We start from the raw sequence: 19453 nt of genomic DNA, 5'->3' as shown, positions 1-19453 counted from the left end.
AACTTTTGTCGTCTTCTGGGGATTGATATTGATCGCATTACATTTAGCATGAAAATTGCTTGCAAATAAAATCGTTAAACTTTGTTCGTGACAGGTGGTGACAATAGTGACACCTCCGGGAAAACTATTTTTTAAATAAAATCAGTGAAAGATGAATGTGGTTGAAAAAAAAAATTTCAAGATAAATATTTCATTTTCAATCATACTAAATTCAATCTGAATCATTCAATCAATTTACGAGTTGAATTGATATCAAATTGTTCCATAACCGAGAGAAAGATTAATGATTTTGTTTGAATAGAGAATTAATATTTCACTGACAAAGTTTCTCCCAAAATATGATATCAAGATTTAGAAAATTCCCATATGTTTGAGTGATGATCCAAATATTTGAACGATTGTGATATTTTTTCCTGCCATATTTATTCGTTTGTGATCACGTAGACGCGTGGGGATGAAAGACATGTCAGGGGTACACGCTGAGTCCTCATCAAACCGGGCTCGAGTGAACAGGCTGAATACCAATTGTGCGTTGGTCCGACATCCCCAACCGCGCTACAACACTACATGGGAAAAGCCCCATTTAACAGTCGTTGCTCGTTTCGAGCCCGCGGGAAAAGTCATTTTAACTTATTAAATAGGGGAAAAGAGAGCAATGACGCTTGGACAATGTCGCGATACTCTTTTCGAATGGAAGTGAAAATTTTAATTACAGCACTTTTGCGGCTTTCGACGGAAAGGAGAATTATTAATGTAGCGATATTGATTTTCCACAAAAAAACTGGTAATTTCGGCTTTCCCCTCGAATATTCACTTGCATTCAGCGAAGAAAACCATACGATACATTTTCTTGCAATTCAATTATTTAAAAATAATTGAATTTTTTCCATATCTCCAAAATATCAGAGAAATAAAATCCTTTATCCGGGAAACTCCGAGAAAAATCAAATTTTTGAAGTTATAATGAAATAATTGAATTTTTTGGAAAATCGCGTGCACCTCGTAACCAATAAAATGAGTAATTTAATACCGGAGTTGATTAATATTTCTGAAGCCCGAGAGTTCGTTGACATATTTGACAACATCCAATATTGACTTTATCTCGAGCCCAAAATGTTTGTTATCCAGCTCAATCCATCAGAGCCCGTATAAAGACGTTCCATTAACGGCCGAGTAAACAATTCCGATTTAATCCCAATGGTCATTACTCGCTGGGCCTTAATGGTTGTGAGCTTGTGTTAGTGATACAGCTCAATAAAATTTACCCATAACCAGTGAAAATTAAGCGCAAAAAGTCCGAATGAGACAGATACTAAAAACTTCTGCTTGCGTTTGTTGTGCCAATAATTTAGTTCGGGGTGAAAGAGAGAGTGAAAAGTGAATGTTCGGGGGGTGAGAGTACGCGGCAAATTTGACGCGCGCACTGGAATGCCCGATACTCAATGGGGGTTGGCTCTAGGTCCACGTGTTTACCGACGAACCGCGACGAACTAGTGCGAGTACACACGAAGTTGGAAAATTCTGTGCTGCGAGCCAGACTCCCGTGGAATTCCCTCAGTTGTATGCTCGCGCGCCTATCGCATTCGTCGGCTCTCTGTGATCTAGTACTGTTTGAGTTTGTCGGTGATTCGAGAAGAAATAAGTGGACATGTGTTGTAGGATGTCTCAGTGAAATTAAATAAGGTAAAAATAACCGATTTCAATTCATGTTTAGTCGATGTTTTTTTCGTGTTCAACAATTGGGAAATTCAATTGAAAAAATAATTGAAGAACTAATCGGGTAATCAGAGAAAAATAATTTGTTTCCAACGAATCATTTTTCAAATTTTTTCAGTTAATCAAAGCAAATATTATAATTATGTGGACTTGGGGGATGATTATGGTGCACGTGACCTTGAATGAATTCTATTGACAGTCGTCTGTGGTTACAATAACGACTCGAAATTATGTCACGTAAGAATATTTCAATTTTAGCAGATGATAAATGATTTTAATTCAAGGTCATCATCTCACACGTCACGATAATGAAAATATTTTTAGATGGTCTTGAGACACCTCGAAAGACTTTCTTCCACGTGGACACTGAAAAAAAAGTTCTTTAGTCACAAATATTTACAAACCACAAGAACATTGACTTTGCAATAGGATTGCTTATGGAAAAATTTGCGTAGAATTACTGCTGGCAGATAAATATAGTTGGCAAAAGGTTTTTCATTCTCTTTGCAAAGAGCCTTTAAACCCTTTTTCATAAATCTAATTTCCTGGTCATTTCATGGTCAAGGCAAGTGAAAAGAACTGCATGATAAATTTCGAAGTTATACTTCTATTTCTCAGCGAAAACAATGCAAAAGTTTTCCCAGATTTTTCATCTCTGATTCTCAGCGGAGATCACAAAACTCTCTCAACTGTATCCCACGTTTCCTGTTACATTCATTATACCATGAAGACGATGATTTTCTTTTTTCTTTATTATCCTTACAACGTTAGACCATTGGTACGAAGCTATTTCGCATAGAGCGGATGGAAAATCGCAAATCCGTTGTCCCGGCGCTTGGTACCGAGAGCAATGGGATTCCAAACTCGAAATGCCTGTCTACCAGCTGTGCACGCTCTCGCGTGACAACGCACCGTTAACGAGTATCTGTATATACCTAAAAACGCAGTTAATCTCGCCCTTCCCCAAAAACGTGGAATTTGTTTTCTGGAACAATATTCCTCACACAAGCCAGCAACCAAAAAGGAAGCGATGAAAGAAAAAAAAACATGAAGAAGTAGGTTTTCTAATCAGTGCACATTAATCTGAATGATATTGACCATAAAGGCGATAAAAATTAATATTGATGGGTATTTAATAAGATGGAGGCAGAATATAACGAAGATATAACCCTTGCTCGCCCTACACGCATTGGAACAAGTTTCTTCTGCCTTCATTTTTCAATTCTTGATTCAACATTTTTTTTGCAAACTTCAAGATTTTTTTGTTGTGCGAGAGCGAACCTTCTGCGCTTCTTCAGGTTCACTCGATATAACCCATTTAAAAACCATTGGAAGTATATTAAATTGTTGTTGAATATTATTGACCAAAATGAAAGTATCGACGAATAAAAATGTTGAAGTTATCAAAAAGTATTCTCAAACCGTCTCTCTCATAAACTTCATAAACTCCAATAAAGATAAGCCGTTAAACTCCACCCCTGACTCTTGATAGGCCGCAGGACAAACTCGATATTATTCTGTCCCCGTTCAAACGTTCGCCGAATAATCCCGATAGACACAGGAACCAGATTTCACAAAATTTCTTATTTCGAATAGTCATAAAATTTCGTCCTTTTATCGCTACAAAATACTGCACTGATACAAGAGGGTTTACAATTCCCAGTGGGTATTTTTCAAGATGAATAAAATTATTGTAAAATGCAATAATTTCGGGGGAGCGAATTTTACCAGAGGGGTTTCCTAAACAGATTTGGAGACTAACGAATAACCCTGAATATTATTATTTAGAGAATAATGAAGATGAAACAATGATCAAGACATATCTTTATTTATTATGAAAATAAATAAAGAAATGAAAATTGTAGGTGAAAAAAATTAGGTTTCCAACGTCTCTGAAATTTTTAAAAATTAATTTTGTTTCGACTAATGAAGATATACTCGTAAATTCAATCTTTTCCCTTGTCTTTTGATAGAGCTAATGGAATAAACGACAAAGATTAAGAATTGGGGAGCAAAAATTTTTTCGAATCATTGTTTGGCAAAATAAAATGCCAAATAAAATTCCACCCTTTATCTCCGTGAAAAGCTGCACTGATAGAGAGTGCAGTAGTCCTCTGACTCCCCACAACTCAAGATAAATAAAAAATAAAAGCCAGAGAGGCATAACGAGAATTAAAGAAATGGTACAGAGTTAAAAATAAAACGAGAGCGAAATTAAGATACGAAAACGAAAAAGCATCTTCACTCGGGTAGTTTGGAACTAAAAGCTTCGTTAATTCTTCAAGTATAATGTGCGCCAATTAGCTGCCTTTGCTCGCTCAATGCCAGCATGGGGATGCGCATTTTAGATGCCAAAGTGATGCATCCGTGAATTAAACCGACCCACGTGATTTTTAATTACAGTTTATGGTCCTTTGATAACTACGGTCCCAAAGAGGGAAGTTTAATTGAAATATCTATACGGTGTCGAGTTCTTTTCATCCATTTTCTTGAGCCGCTTAATTAATAATATTAATTAATAATTAATTATAAGATCTTTTAAACTGACAGTGGGGCTTACGCAAATGAAGGGGATTTTATTTTCAGTCGGTTATGAATTCTGCAAAGGCTCATTTCATAGCTCAACTTTTTTGCAATATCAAGTGACAGGAAATGGGAATGAATTCTTTCAATAAAAATAGTGACAGATTGACGAAATTTTTCGGAATATCGCTGAAACAAATATGTTCCGATGAATGGATCGAGATATTTTTTATGGAGAATCTTATTTTTTTATTACCTATAAAAAGGTTTTACGGGCTTTTCTTCCTCGACTTTTTGATTCAGCGATATTTTTCATAAAATAGCGAAGATCATTTTTAATTTATCTTTAAATCCTTTTATTTGCTTATTTTCTGATGGATATGATATCGAAAATAATTAGTTCCACTCAAAAACGTCAGCAAACCTCATCGAGCAGGACGAAAGTAATTATCAGAAATATTATGAAATCGTCAAAACGACGAATTATCAAAAGTCTCTGGTGATTCCCCAGACAAAAATGTTTCTTCGCGGCTGATGTACATGAAATGTTAAGGGACAGAAAGCTCTTCACAGGCGCATGTTGAACAATATTTGTATCGCGAGTAGGAAAATGTTTGCGTCATTCCCTTCCCCTTGTACTCGAATGCCAACGACAAAGAAAACCCATAAAAGAATTCTCCACCCCAATCAGTGCGATCAGCTTCACAACTGAAGGTGCAGATCAGGTTTAACTAAATCCCACGTTCTTTATTTTCCTGCTGAAAAAAAAAATCGTTTGAATCGTCTCCAGTCTTATCTCCCACCTACTTCTTCCCTCCTACTATTCGTTGCCGGATTACTTTCCCATTAGGATCTTGTCTCCTGCGCTGGACAAATCGTTGGGACGCCCGTCGACTCGTCGGATACGTCTTTTACTTCAACTTCTCCCGATGTTTGCCGGTATACCAACTGGCTATCTCAACCTCTTCTCGGCTCCTTTTGTAGTTTTACCTCTTCTTTGGGTAAAGCAGTAGTGAATTACGAGCCAGGGGCTTTTATTCTTAAAGGCTTTTAATACTAGCATTTCGCTACGCTTCGGAATTTTTCCACCGTGCGATAGTGACATTTACTTTCCCTTATCGATCATGTCATTCTTCAATGTCAAGTGCTTCCAGATTCGACGAAAAGGGAAGAACTGCCAGCCAGGAAGTGAAATCGATGGGAATATTCTGCGGGTTCTAATTTTTTTTTTCCACTGAAATGCTGGGCTATGCGATGAAATAACAGTTTTATCGTTCGTTCAGGTGATTCAGTGATCAATTTATGGTGCTATGGGGATAAGGAAGTTTTTTTAGAATGGGGTTGTCTCGATTTCGGTTGATTTTACAATTTGGAATTTAAAAGAGAGTTGCGATGACGGTCAGGTGGTGATCACTTGGAGATATGAATGAGTTTTTTAGTGACTGGGAATTCCGGGTGATATCGAAAGGTCTTTCATATGTTTTGCCAAAACCACTTGTATCGGAGATATTTGCAAAATACAGCAGAGAAAAAATTCTAGTCCATAATAAAAATGCCGGTTTCACTACTGTGTCAGACTGAAGGAAGTATAAAATTCTGCCGCTGAGCAACAGTTTTAAATCGCGAGAAATGTCGAGTCAAAATTACGGAAATCACAATTCACTGAGCGATTACAGAATTGACTCGGAAAATTGAGGTAACGGTATCGTCATTTTTTCTGTGAGATTCAGATAAAATTCCGGAATTTTCTAGAAAAATTTTCTGTTATGCAAAAATGATGGGATAGGTCTGAGCTTCTGAGAGTGTTAAAAATATTTTGTTGACTAAATATATATGTTGTTTTACCTGGTTAATTCTGCAAACGAGAACTGGGACATTTCATCTAATTTCATTTTCATTCGGGCTCGGAAACAGGGAAAACCCAGAAATGAGGAAAAATTTGAGTTTCTTCGTCGTCTACCTGTTCACCCTTACCCATCGAATTAATCAAAATTCGCGTGCGGTTCTACCCCCGAACTAGACGAGGTCCCGTGCGTGCCCGAGTTATGAATATTAAACGCGCGAAGACCGCCAGCGCTTTATTCTAATGATTATCCTGGTGGCATCCTGAGGGTACACGCGCCTATCCCTGTCCCCATGAGGAATAACTCTTGTCTGTGTTATAATAATACGTTTATGACACCGAATGCGTTCTTCTAACGCCCATTGATATGAACACAAAATATTTAAAAAACAGAACCAATTAAAAATGGAACGTAATCTTCCATGAAATTTTCATGACAGATTTTTCAACAAAATTTGATAAATCGAATCAAAGTCCAATTTTCTTGCCAAATTTATTCTCTGTCACATGATTGTTGTATCAATTTTCAAATTATGACTTTCTTGATTCAAGTAATAACTTTCTTCTAAAAAGGACCATTATCGCACTTCAGTTCTACTACAAATTTATTCAAATAAAATCGAGTGACAGGGCAAATGTTTAAAAAATTCATAAGGACAAAAATTCAATCGTCGGTTGTTATGGTAGTTCTGTATATTTCCGTTCACTTCATTTTTATTATTATTAACGCATGCATAACGAAGAAATCGATAACCCGGCGCGTGAGTGAAACTCATGAAGCTCGTCTCCACTTCCTATTCTTATAGGTTTTCCTTTTTGTTCTCTCTTCCTCTGATCCTTTTGTTCCTGGAAAACAGGGGAGACCAGGTGTGCAACGTGTGACTCGATCACTCTTGGCAATATTCGAAAATAGAGGGTGTCCCCGCGTATACATCTCCCTCTTGTGTACAGATTCGATCGTAAAAAATACGAGGAATAGGATCAAATATTTACATTCATGCACAGGGTGACAAATCCATGTAGTTTCTCTTGCTCAGAGGCTGCTTGTTCTTCACCGGAATGACAGAGTTTAACAGTACACAGAAGTTGCTTGCGAGGTTTCAGAGAGAAGAGAGAATAACTTCGTCGTGATAAATTTAAATTCTGCACTTGAGAATAATCTCCTAGGTGATTTTTTTTTTCTTTTGGAGATACAGAAATAAGGGGATTTCCGGTGGTGCACGTGCACGTCTGGATATTTTTGAATCAACATGCGGCACTGCTTGTTGTTTTTACATTGACTGACACTGTATCAAATTATTATATTTTTTATTAGTGAAGGTATTTCAGTGGTAGAAAGTGAAGCCCGTAGCGAAGTCCAGTAGTGGGCCCCTCGATTTTCTAACTAAGGGACCGAAAAATTCGATATCTCCGGGACGAACGGTTTTTTTTATTTTTCATACTCTGGTGGTGAATTTGTCCAGGGTGGGGGAAAGAAAAGGAGAGGTAGAACAGTTTTTTTTTTGGGAAATTGAGAAAATGGATTTGAGAAGTCAGAAGAAGGATGAGTTGAATGAACTTTTTTTGTGGGTAGTTTTCGTGTCTCGCCAAATTAAATTTGCGGTCTTGGCGATACTCTCAATGGGGGTGGGACCGTTAGTTTTTTTTGTTCACCCCTGCACGCATTTGGCAGTTGCCGAAAAGTCTGCGTCACGCCCCGAAATTGCTTTTGGATGGGAGAAAGTGGTCGTCAACGGGGTTGCTCATTCATTTTCATGAGAAAATGCCAGCAATTACAAATTTTACTTATTTAAACGAAGCCCCAAACAAATTATTGGACGAGGAGAAATTTTAATTTTGGAAAATTATGGTAAATGTTATGTACTCCTTTATTATCTCCTTGTCGTCATTCACATAAATGCAATTAAACTAAGAAAATTAATCAGTCCAGTTGGAATAAGTTAATGGTTATGAAAAAAAGATTTTATAGTTGAAGATAGATGTCAAAATTGCTGCCCATATCACTCTTGTAGAGTAAAACCGGAGTTGGGAAAAGTTCAGATAAAAAAATTCATCTCCCTCGACTTCAAAGATATTCATTGAAAACTCGATTTTTAAATTGAAATCACGCTTAGTTATCTCGTCCTACCACTTTGCTACTGAATTATTCATCACCTCAAGAACGAGTGATTTCAGGAGAAAATATCCGGCGACATTTTTAAGCCTTCATGAAGAAATTTTCAACACAAAATTGCTTTCCTCATTTCCTGCCGAAACCCCTCATTATCACATTAATTTTATTCTCCCGAAAGGACGAAAAACTACTCCATTCTATCACCACCCTTTAATTTCCCCAGAAAGCGGAATTGTCTCGATCAAAAACAGTTGTCTCCCTAATACCGAAGTGACAAAATCCCTAGTGATTAGATAAAGTTATCATACTCCCCTAAATTATCCGTGTGAAATACTAAAAAAAATTACACGAATTAAGGGAAAGCTCACCCCATATACTGAATTGTTCCAATCGATGTCTCCCCCACCTAAAAAAAATTCAAAGTCTGAACCGCCTCTTCCGCCAATTTCTCCAAATATTTATCTTCATCCTCACCATCTGAAAAAAAAAAAATTCCACTTTGCATCATCCTCACCATCCTTCCACCCTCCCTTGCGCTAATTAACCGTGGCAAGGGTTGAGGGCTTTTACAACTACAGACAAACCACCCCCTCCCCGTAGCTCGTCCAGCCCTGGAAGCGTTAGCCCTCGGCCGTGGCATTGAGTGTAGATCGGTTTCTGCCTCGTGTCACATGTGCCTTTGCTGCTCTTAGTCATAGTCTCAACTGGTCGAAGCGTGCAGAACCGATCCCCCCCTCCGATCCGCCCCCTCCCTCTTTTTATTGAGCACAGGGGTTGTATGTGTATGTGTCAGGCCTATGTCTGACATGGGGGGCTCTCTCGTTGCTTTTCGAGGGGTTGTACCCCTTACTATAACGCTAGTCTTCCGTACGACGCGGTTTCGTTTGCCTCGAACACTGAAAATATCGTTAAAATATCCAAACACAAAGGAAATAAACTAAAAAATTAATTTTAATAATTTTTTCATCAATTTTTATTAATACACACGTAGACGAGAATAGCCAGAAATAGTTTGTTTGATTGATCAGTGTTTATTTAATGTGCATTCGTTGATTTAATGATGAGCTGTGACGTGAATGTCGGTCGTTTCTCCATTCTCTGACGCTTGGAGTACACAAAGATGCGTCAGACCGGTGTTCTGTACTTCTCCGAGTGTCCAAGATGGCAGATGACGAATGTCTATCGTCCGCAGATCAAATATGCCACCATCAGGTACATACTGAATTACTTGGCGTCTTTATTATCATTATCGTATTTGTTGGGTGATTCTCGTTGGTTGGAATTATAACGGAGGGCTGAAAACAGCCGTACGTGGCTGGAATATTATCTTGTTTGCCCAGGGTGAGACCACTGTGGATCCTCCTAACGAGGTCTATTAAATATTGTTGGCTTATTCTCGTATTAATTTGCCCGGGTGGAATACATGAGAGTCCTTTTTACGGGATAAATGATTGTATTAATCATGTTTTCAGTAGCTCGGGAGATAGATGGCAATACGAAAAATATTGTTTCATTGGTATTACTGTTGCTTGGAGTTGATTTATGTATTGAGATGAAACCGGTGGTGCTGGGGAAAGTCGGGTAAATTTACGATTCTGTTAACTACTTGGAAAGCCCCTTTTCAGCAATCTGCTTCCGAGATGTGGAGAGCTTTTCCAACCGTTTGAGGACATGTTTTCCTTGATGTTGAGGACAGCCGAGTACTTTGACTATTTTTCCTTCTATCAGTAAAATGCCTTTCCACTCTTCTAGTTGGATATCCGTGCTTTTAGTCGAGTCCCATTTGACACTAAAGTTTTACATATTTAAATCTTGACATGGAGACATTGGAAATTATTTAAAAAATTAGAAAAATCATCTCACAATTTAGTTTTATTTTTAATAAAAATATTATCTTGTACACAAAAGTTTTCGGCAAAAAAATTTGACTATTTTTACTTTTGTACTGGAATTAAATTTCCGGTGGGTGATGGGAAAGTGGCCCGAGAATGGCGCAATGTCGGCCAGTCTCTACTCTGGCTTCCTCTTTTTCAAGAGGTCAATCCCAAAATCCCTGAAAATTTGTCCCACGGAATTATCATTGATCAAAGCCAAGCATATGAGACCAGTTAAGCCTCATGTCACGAATGGCCCTCACATCACGCATTACGTCCATCAAAATACATGACAGTGCCATGTTTGTCCCCACAACTTGCCAACAAGAGACCAACAAAACCAACCAGACAAAAAGACAACCGTTTTCCCCGAAGATGACGGAATAAAAGCATTTGCTGTTGGTTTACTTGATTAATCCTCCCTCAGCTCTACATTCCATCCTTCAAAAATTTCTCATTCCTTTGTTCCCGTTGTGCTGTGGAAACCTCGTGGAATTCAGTATTCCGTAGACGGCGTCCTATCAAAACTTATGCGGTCAGACACCAAGGGAAACTTGGTTTATCCAGGGCTTTTGCTTGGCGCCTCTTATTGGATTTCTCATGGATTTAAGCCCATCGCCTCTACTCGTGTAAGCACCCCCAGAACACCTACTCACCCACCATCCCCCTCTCTCCTCGCCCTTCTATCCCAAAGTACCAATTATATGCCTCTCCTGACGCTCGTCGATTTTGCATTGGTAGAAGGAAAGTGGGAGATAAAACATCTTCTTCATCCTCTTTTAATTTCCTCTATCTTCTTCCTCGTTTTTTTCTCCTCTTCCTCCTTCTCCTCCTCTTCCCTCCCCCCCCCCCCTGGAACTTTGTCATTTTGCCTTTATCAAAATTCCCGGTGGATGACAAAAGCCTCGACGACCCCACCAGGCATAAAAAAGAAACGAGACTGAAAAAATAGGGTTTTCGCTGTGGCCCGGAGGCGCCTCTCTCAACGGAAGACACACTGACAAACTTTTCGCATATTAAAAGTCTTCTACTCTGATATTAAAACATTCTTCAACGGTCATTTCTTCGTCTTCTTTTTGGTAGACATTTGGGAGGAGTGGAATTCCTCGAGGGCAATGCACATGGCATTGAGGATTGAGAGTTGGAGCATTGGAATTTTTAGTGATTGTTGGGGAAGAGGATGGATAGATTAGAGTCATTGGTGAGCAGCTTGAGATATGATATTCGAATAGACTGAGTGAATGATACAAAATTTTAAGTTGATAGATAAAATTTAAGGCGAGTGAGTGGAAGAGTCGATAGATAAGTTTCCGGGAGGATTTTTTTCTCGTGGTCTGATGGAAGGATTTAGACGCTGTTAACGGCAGGTTCAACTATTACGGCGATTAAGAAGCCTCGTTAACAGAAGCTAAAACGTTTCACCTTTTGTATCAGTGGGGGGGTTTATCTGCGTGATAAGGGTGATTGAAAGAAAGTGCTGGGCATGTATATTTGCGGGGAATTTTAAGTGACGTTCTTCTGATGATTGTTTCGTGAAATTAGCCCTCGTGGAGATAATTGAAAGTTAACGGAGACGTGAAAATGAATGAATTTAAACGATTTTGGGAGAAAGATCTCGGGAATTTGTGAATCAAATGGATTACGTCCGGCGGTCGTTAAAGTGTATACGAAAAACCTTTTCACCATTTGTCGTAAAATACTTTACTACCAAGATAATTCGACAATTCCAGAGAAATGATGAAGAATAGGTCTCGAAAAATTTTTGAAGCACTCCTTTGACCAATGAATAGGACTCGGAAAGAACGAGTTTTATCAGAACATGTCCGATGACGTTGTTTATAGCTCATGAAAGTCGTGATGAGATCTTCGATAATTTTTTCTACAATTAGAGCGTATTGGTGACAAACGGGTGAGCATTCCAATAGTATATTCCTTCGAGAAGAAAAATCTCCAACATAAATTGATTCAATTCTTGTCTTCCTTGACAAAATAGACAATTTTATGGCATCCAGGAAAAATAAGTCATAAATTAGTCCATCACATCTCGTCTTTCATCAATTTATTATAACAGAAAACTTTTCTAATCAAATGTAATGTCACTTATAGAAGTGATTCGTTAACTGACCACCACATTTCAACTTTTTTCCTGATAATATTCGACTTATCCATATTCTTCTCTTCCTTATCTGGACCAATGAGCTCATTAAAAATGTATCCATCACCCCTCCTATTCGTTTCCCTTGCCATAATTTTTTTTCACGACACAATTCGAATCCTTTGAACCGTTAAGAACAGATAGGGACTCCCTTTTTTTTCACCATTGACGAAAAGCACCGTCTGAAGGTGCAGGTTGAGTACAATGTAGAGGAAACGAGACGATGAAAAATCGTTGGTTGGATTGGAAAATCCGGAGGTTTGAATTATACCAGAAATGTCCTCACCCCTCCTTCGCGATTCCAGAAAGAGTATCTAGAGCGCGATAAGCAGATTACCGAGAAATTCAGTTCTGAATAATTATTCATGGAAGGACACCACTGGGGAATTATTTTGGTATAAGGCAGGCGTGGTCAACTGACGTTGATGAATGCGGAGTGTTTTTGAAAATAGGACGTGACTTTTGATTTTATCAGACGCCCAAACAAACCCGGAAGTATTCTGGGTTTAACTTCTTATTTCATGTGAATTAAATAATATTCTGTATGGAAGTGATAAAAAAAGATGAACGAGATAGTGAATGATATGAATATCCTGACAGGCAAGGGGAGGGAGTTTTAGCTGACAAAATATAAAAGCGAGGTAAATTTCCGGTCGATAATAGCGTTAAAACATAAGTGACGACCCCTCCGAATTTACAGAGGCTCACGTGATCGACAAATGCCCATTTTTTTCAGTTATTAAATTGATCGACTATATTATCATGGAGAGGAATATTCGATAAATATTCTTGACACAGATAACTTCGTGGGCTTTTCACTCGAACAGAAATAATTGGAAAAAAATTCACAAACAAGTCAAGTCAATCTTGTCTGGCAATTTATTTTCATTGTTTTCTTCACTCTAGATCCTGATATTTCCGCTCACCTAAAAATTATTTATTCTGACCTTTCAGGGTATATTTAGTTGATCCTATTGGAGGTCACCTTATGCGGTGAGAAATATTCAATGAAAATTACGGAACGCCCTGAAAAAAATTCGGTAATAGCGTCGTAAAATTTTCGTTAATTACATTTCGCTCCGAAATTACTAAAACGATTAGACGTAATTTTCATTGAATTTTTTTTCTCTGTGCAGTCGTAGTAACGGCTTACGATATATCGATTCTCCCCTCGATACAGCCAGTTCCATTTCCCCACTTAATTAATCACCTGGAGTTCGCGAAAATAGGTGAAAAAACGGCTTAAATCCTAGGGAAAAATCCTCTCAATTAATATCATGGACTTGACAATCCACCTACACCTTAATTAAAGGAAAATCCAATTCAGCGGACGATTCTGTATTCAAGAACGCACGGTATCCCCGTAGAATCCCTATGAATTAATTTTCCTTCTCGAGCAAAAGCCCGAGTACCACACTCCTCTGCATATCGATGTTACCATTTCCACTTTATTATTCTCTCTTTCCACTCTACATCTCTGTAGAGTACATCTCCACGCGTCTCTACATCCTTTTCACTTCAATGAACTCATGGTGGATGAAGAAAGGAGGTGCGAGAGGAAAAAGGGAGTGAAGAAAAATTGAGGAGGGAAAAAAAAAATGTTTGATGTATGGGCAAGACTCGAGTAGGAAAGTCGATCGAGGCAAATCCAGATTTAATAGAGAATTCTACACCCACCGGTGAACCATATCATCCCTCTGGGCGCCACTCCTATACACACTTACTCTTTCGGCGTCAGCATATTGCATTATCGCCTTTGACTTATGATACCCAGTATTCAATATGGCAGGAGAAAGGTATATTACTATGGAATAAATTTTTTTTATATTTTTCCGGGCTCCGAAAAAATGAAAATGTTATTCGGAAAAAAATGATTTAACGTCCCGTTCCCCGAAAGCCATCGTAAAATGGATGGTTTGGTTTTTTAAATATTAAGTAGAATGATAGTATTGATTATTCATTCAGTTAGAGTTAAAAAAAGGTAACTCATAATTGTTATTGTCCACTTGAATGGATTACTTGCTTTCAGACATGTGTAATAGACTTTCAATGCATGAAATATTTTTTTACACCAAAAAATGTCTCGTGACTCTGAAAACTTCTAGCAGTTCCCTCTTAAAAGTTTTATCTTTCGCTGTAAAATCTTCTTTTTCTTGTCAATTTTCGGGCGGGGAGTTCCTTGATACAAGTGAGACCGAAATCATCAAAAAGTTTTCGATGTGAGGGAAAGTGGTCGAAAACTTCTTAGACCTGAATAGTAGGAGAATGAGGTTATATGGAACTGATCAACGATTGAATATAAAATACGATCTATCGATAACAGGGATACTAACAAAAAAAATGAATGTTATGCCACAAGTATGAAAAACAATAAATTCTCTCCAAATATCGAAATGTCCGAATCAAAGTCTCCCACGTTCATAAATTACAGAGGTCGTCACATTGTGTTTTCAACCGGAAATTTTTCTGGCTATTGAGTGATCCATTGAATTCCCCTTCCCCCCTATCTTCACAATTCTCATTCAATTGAATTGCACGAAAAAAAGCGATAATTTTCCCTCCGCCAGGAAAAATGAAACTAATGACGAAGGAAACTTGGTCACGTATCGAACCAATTTCTTTCGATTATTTTCATAGGTATAATTCCCGTCACGATTACAAACTTTTGTATTTTTTTCCGTTACCCGGTGCGAAAACGACTGAAAATCAAGGGCTCTAACTGCTTGGTATTCTTGCCGTGAGTTTAGGACCCAAGTCTGGTTTTCCAAACGTTAAGATATAGGAAAAAGTAGGGGGTGGTAGTAAGGGATCGTGATTGAATCTGCTGAGGGTGGTGAGTAGGTGAGGGGGGCGGTCGGGGGGAAGGGAGTCCAGGCGGTCCGAGAGAAAAAAGAGGAGTCGTTTCTACACCTCCCCCCATTCTCACTAGCCATTTATATATATATATATATCCCATTCAGGGTCGTGTGTATGCGATCAGCACAGTCACTGCTTGGTCTGCGATAGTTTTATTATCGCTGGGCTTTCCACGCTCGTAATCTAACGATAGAAAAAAAAACGGGGAGAAGATATCATACTGTGACTCGTGGTGACCAATTTGATCCAATATTCCTGGGAAGAACGAATAAAAAGGGAAATAAAAAAAGTTCGGTTGTCTCCACATGTCAGACGTGAGACATGTCTTTTATCGAGTGACGGCTCCAATTGCAAGGATTTTCGTCCTTGAACAAATGAATACCATTAATTTCAATTTAATTATACCACGTGTCTGATCTCGTTTTGTTTTCAAATAAAAAAATTGAGATTAGAAACAAAAAAATTACCAAATGTATCAATGAATTATTTTCAATAATTGTTATTTTTATTTCTGTTACAGGTAAGTCCCAGACATTGGAAAGATAATTTTATTTAATTATTCGGAGGGTCACCTACGGTAACGTACCACATTTTTTTTCAATCGGATGCTTTTCTGACTTTTGCTTGCGAATGGAAGCATTATTTAATTTAATAACCAACTCTCCTCATTCCTCGATTATTCAATAATTCAAAAACTAGGAAATCCCGGTTGAGTCTAATAAAAATAGCTCACCGACCCTACATAAACAATATCTCCTATTTTTTCTCCCATTTTTACCATCATGTGCAGCTGCTAGTATTTACGACCCCGTTTTTTCCTCTCAGCTTTGAGATATTGGGGTCTCCCCGGGCTTCATACCGTGTCCGCACATGTTGGAGGCCTGGCGTGAAAGAGTACAGTCTCACCTACTCCCTTTTATATTTTTTTACTATCGAATATGACGCGCACGAGTGTAACATTTATTCTGAGAGTAAGAAGGCACTTGAAAGGAAATAAAAAGTTCATTCTCTTCATCCTCGCTTAAGAATGAGCGACGACGCTCAGAGGGGATTGGTTCAATGATACTGAGGACATTCTCGGGGTTCTGATGAAAATCCTGGGGTGAAGGAGCAGTAGACGACCCCCTCCCCCTTCCCCCCCAATTAATCCAAGGCGAATGTTCAGCCGCGATCGTAAAGATCTTGACCCTAAACGCAATTCCTGAGTGTTCGTGAGCATTTGTGAGCGCTTGTGAGCATCTGCGTCGCTCAATGACGCCCTCCTTCATCATCGTCATTGCTTTGGAAATATACATTTACCGGAGCCACTTGAATTAGTTGTATATAAACTGTGCAGAGACGATGACTGGGCTCAATGTAATTGCACTAAGTACACTGGCAATCGAAATACTCGGCGCCCACTTATCTGACTGTAAATCGAACCCGTTTCGTCTTTTACGATTTACTTCTCGATATTCCCTTGGCTCGCTTCTGGGCTTCTCATAGGTCAAATGATGTTAAAAGTTGGGGATTTCAGGGAGAGAGAGAGAGAGAAAGAGGTTTTGTGAATTGGTGATTGGAAATTACGAGCGGTCGATTTTTTTCGGGATTTATTTGGGCTGATTGATTGAATGAAAAACCGATTGGTTGAAGGGGTTTTTCATCGTCCTGGGCTTGAGGGATTTTTCATTTGTCGAGTTGATGGAAAAACTGCGGTGGCATGATATCGGAGGTTGAAACACACAATTGGATTTTTTTAGAATGAATTTTTTTTTCCAGATCCATTACGTAATGAATTTTCTATTTTCTGGGGAAATATCGCATATGGAGGGAATCCTTTTGGGGTATTCTTTGGAACTAGTATGGAAGGAACCTTTGATGAAAACCATTCGTTGCCAATAAATAAATTCCTTAGATCAGTGCACACGAAGCAAAAAAAATTCTGGCAAACATATTTTTAAAAAAGTTTAATTTGCATAGATTATTCAAAATAGAAAGACAAATACATGCTTCAAATAAATACACTTTATACATTTGGAAAGTATATAAAATTGGTCCAAATTATATATTCAGAAAAAAAAATTCTGAAGAGGGGGGATTTTTCTCTCACCAGTAGGCACAACAAGAGTCTCAATTTTTTGTGGAACTACTCATCTTCCAGATAATCATCTGATTAAGTAAAATTTCTCCGGGCTGTACTATTCTGCACAATTTCCCAAATCCCATAAACAAAGTTTCAGCTCTGTTAAGAAGTAGAGTGAGTCTGCCTCGAGGCTGGTTAGCATTAAATCCAGCAAGATTGTACATATACAACGTAGGTAGAAACATGAACGTATATCCGGTGTTTCCCAAATAGGTGTAATATAGGAGAGAAGCATTTAGCTTATCTGTGGGTGACTATCTGCGGCCTTCTAGACAAGGAGGGTATGGGCATACGGTCTCCCATACCCAACATGCCCGGCGGCTTGTTTTCGCGAAAATGGTACAGCCCTAGGTCCAATGATACCGGGGGTGGATACCTAAATCAGAGGGGGTGTAGCTGGGTAAACGTAGAGTAAAATATTATCGTAGACCTTTACCCACCGTTTGGACAAGAGATAAGACGGGAAAGTGACGGGGAGAGAGACGAAAAAAAAATTTAAATTGTTAGGATGAAGATAAATTAATCGAAATATTTAAAAAAAACATAAACTACTCACACATCCCCATGTATAATACATATGTCGTTAAATGATTATCTCTCGAAATGCTTGATCGAATGGTACCTCTCATCACCGATAATCATTTAACTGATGATTCCACTCGAACAAATCGCAACATTTTCCGAGCAGTTGGATTTTTCCCGATAAATTTACATCTTTCCATGACGAAAAAATAATACTGAAGATGTCTACAAGCCATCAGACATAACCAGTTCAAACAAAATTGATGTCCCTCCATTGAATAAGAAATCCAATCAATCACGTCCACTGCACAGCCGCAGAAAAAAAACTTCCCCGTTAATAATCCTCAAGATCTTCACCTAAGGGGACAACTGAATTTACGTCCTTCTGCTGCTCTCGACTCTGTTCAATTTCCTGTTGGTGGCTGAGAGAGGGGGATTGCACATCCCTAAATTTCCAGATAACATCGGCAACTTGTCCCTGAATTTCCTGGGGAGGAGGGCGGGGCCACCGTAAACCGCTCCTCCATCTTCGTTGACGAGATGCCTCGTCAACTTCTGCGGGATAGGAAAATAGATAAACTCTCGAAGCGGTTCCCGAGATTGTCCTTGTGCCCGTCGGGCAGTGGAGGGGGGTAGAGGGAGAGGGAGCTTTTTTGTCTGGTTACAAACTCGGATTTTGCATTAGCATAGAAACACGTACATCCATTTCTATCTCAAGTCCTCTCGACCCCCTTCTACCATTCAAAAACTAGGATACTCTCGTTTAAATTGATGAGAAAAGACTCTTTGGCGTTTTACGGCTGTTCATTCTGTTGATCTGGCTTGAGGGCTTGAACCATCGCTCTAATGAGATTTTCCGGATTAAATGCGGAGAAGAAATGACGGGATTGGTGCCAGTGATTTTAATTGCCCTCGGGGTGAGCACCGGGTTGGTTACCAGTCGCGTAAATTTTCAGTGAGTAGTGAAGTGTAAAAATTCAGGATTATTAGTTGAATAAATGCAGAAGTCTATTTCTTATTAGACAGCAGAAACTGAAGATTATTCTAAACAACAATTAATCGGTATGAATTAAAAAAAAAATCTAAATCATTTAATTTATTGGATTTTTTTTATTAGACCTCTCATTTTTATGTGTTAAGGGAACAACAATTGTTTGAGTCAGGTAAATTATTCCACTAAATTTAAATTGTTTTACAGTGGAATATAACGAGAAAGCTAGTATAAAGTTATATAAAGAAATAAGAATCCATAAATAAATAAATTCGTCGTATTCATAAATGAAAAAAGCACTTCAGCTGATTAGGAATAATTATCGTATCCGGAAGAACAGGTAAAAACCTGTAATTTCATATTATACAGTTGTTTTTCATATGTAAATCCCTATATTATGATAACCTGGATCGTTATTTATTCAGAGAGATCGTCATATGGTATCTAAATTGGCAATTCTACGGTCTCTGTAATGATCCACTCATAATCGATTCACGTCAATGACCTTTCGAAAGTCGCGATTCATGGAATATAAAATTCTCCAAAGATAATAAAATCATCAATCAGGTGTTTCTCTGGTGATGTTCGAAGATCGTTTCGGCAGGGGGCGCCACCTACTGCACCGATTTCTGTAGATAAAACCGCAGGTGGTTTACCATCAGGTGACCGGTCGCTCTGATCTATAAAGCGGGTATCCCCCGAGTTGTTGATGTGTCGATACCTGGCGCACTCTGCAGA

At 38.5% G+C, this 19453-nt stretch overlaps 1 protein-coding gene across 5 annotated transcripts in view; it reads left to right on the top strand.

Annotated features, from left to right (window-relative positions):
- The window catches only part of LOC135168056 (protein espinas-like), a 97957-nt gene that overhangs the window by 45034 nt on the left and 33470 nt on the right, over window positions 1–19453 (top strand). The window lies entirely within an intron of this gene.

Source organism: Diachasmimorpha longicaudata, chromosome 1 (genome assembly GCF_034640455.1).
Source record: "Diachasmimorpha longicaudata isolate KC_UGA_2023 chromosome 1, iyDiaLong2, whole genome shotgun sequence".
NCBI lineage: Eukaryota > Metazoa > Arthropoda > Insecta > Hymenoptera > Braconidae > Diachasmimorpha > Diachasmimorpha longicaudata.
The sequence above is the reverse complement of the archived record's forward strand: the minus strand, read 5'-3'. Positions and strand labels throughout refer to the sequence as shown.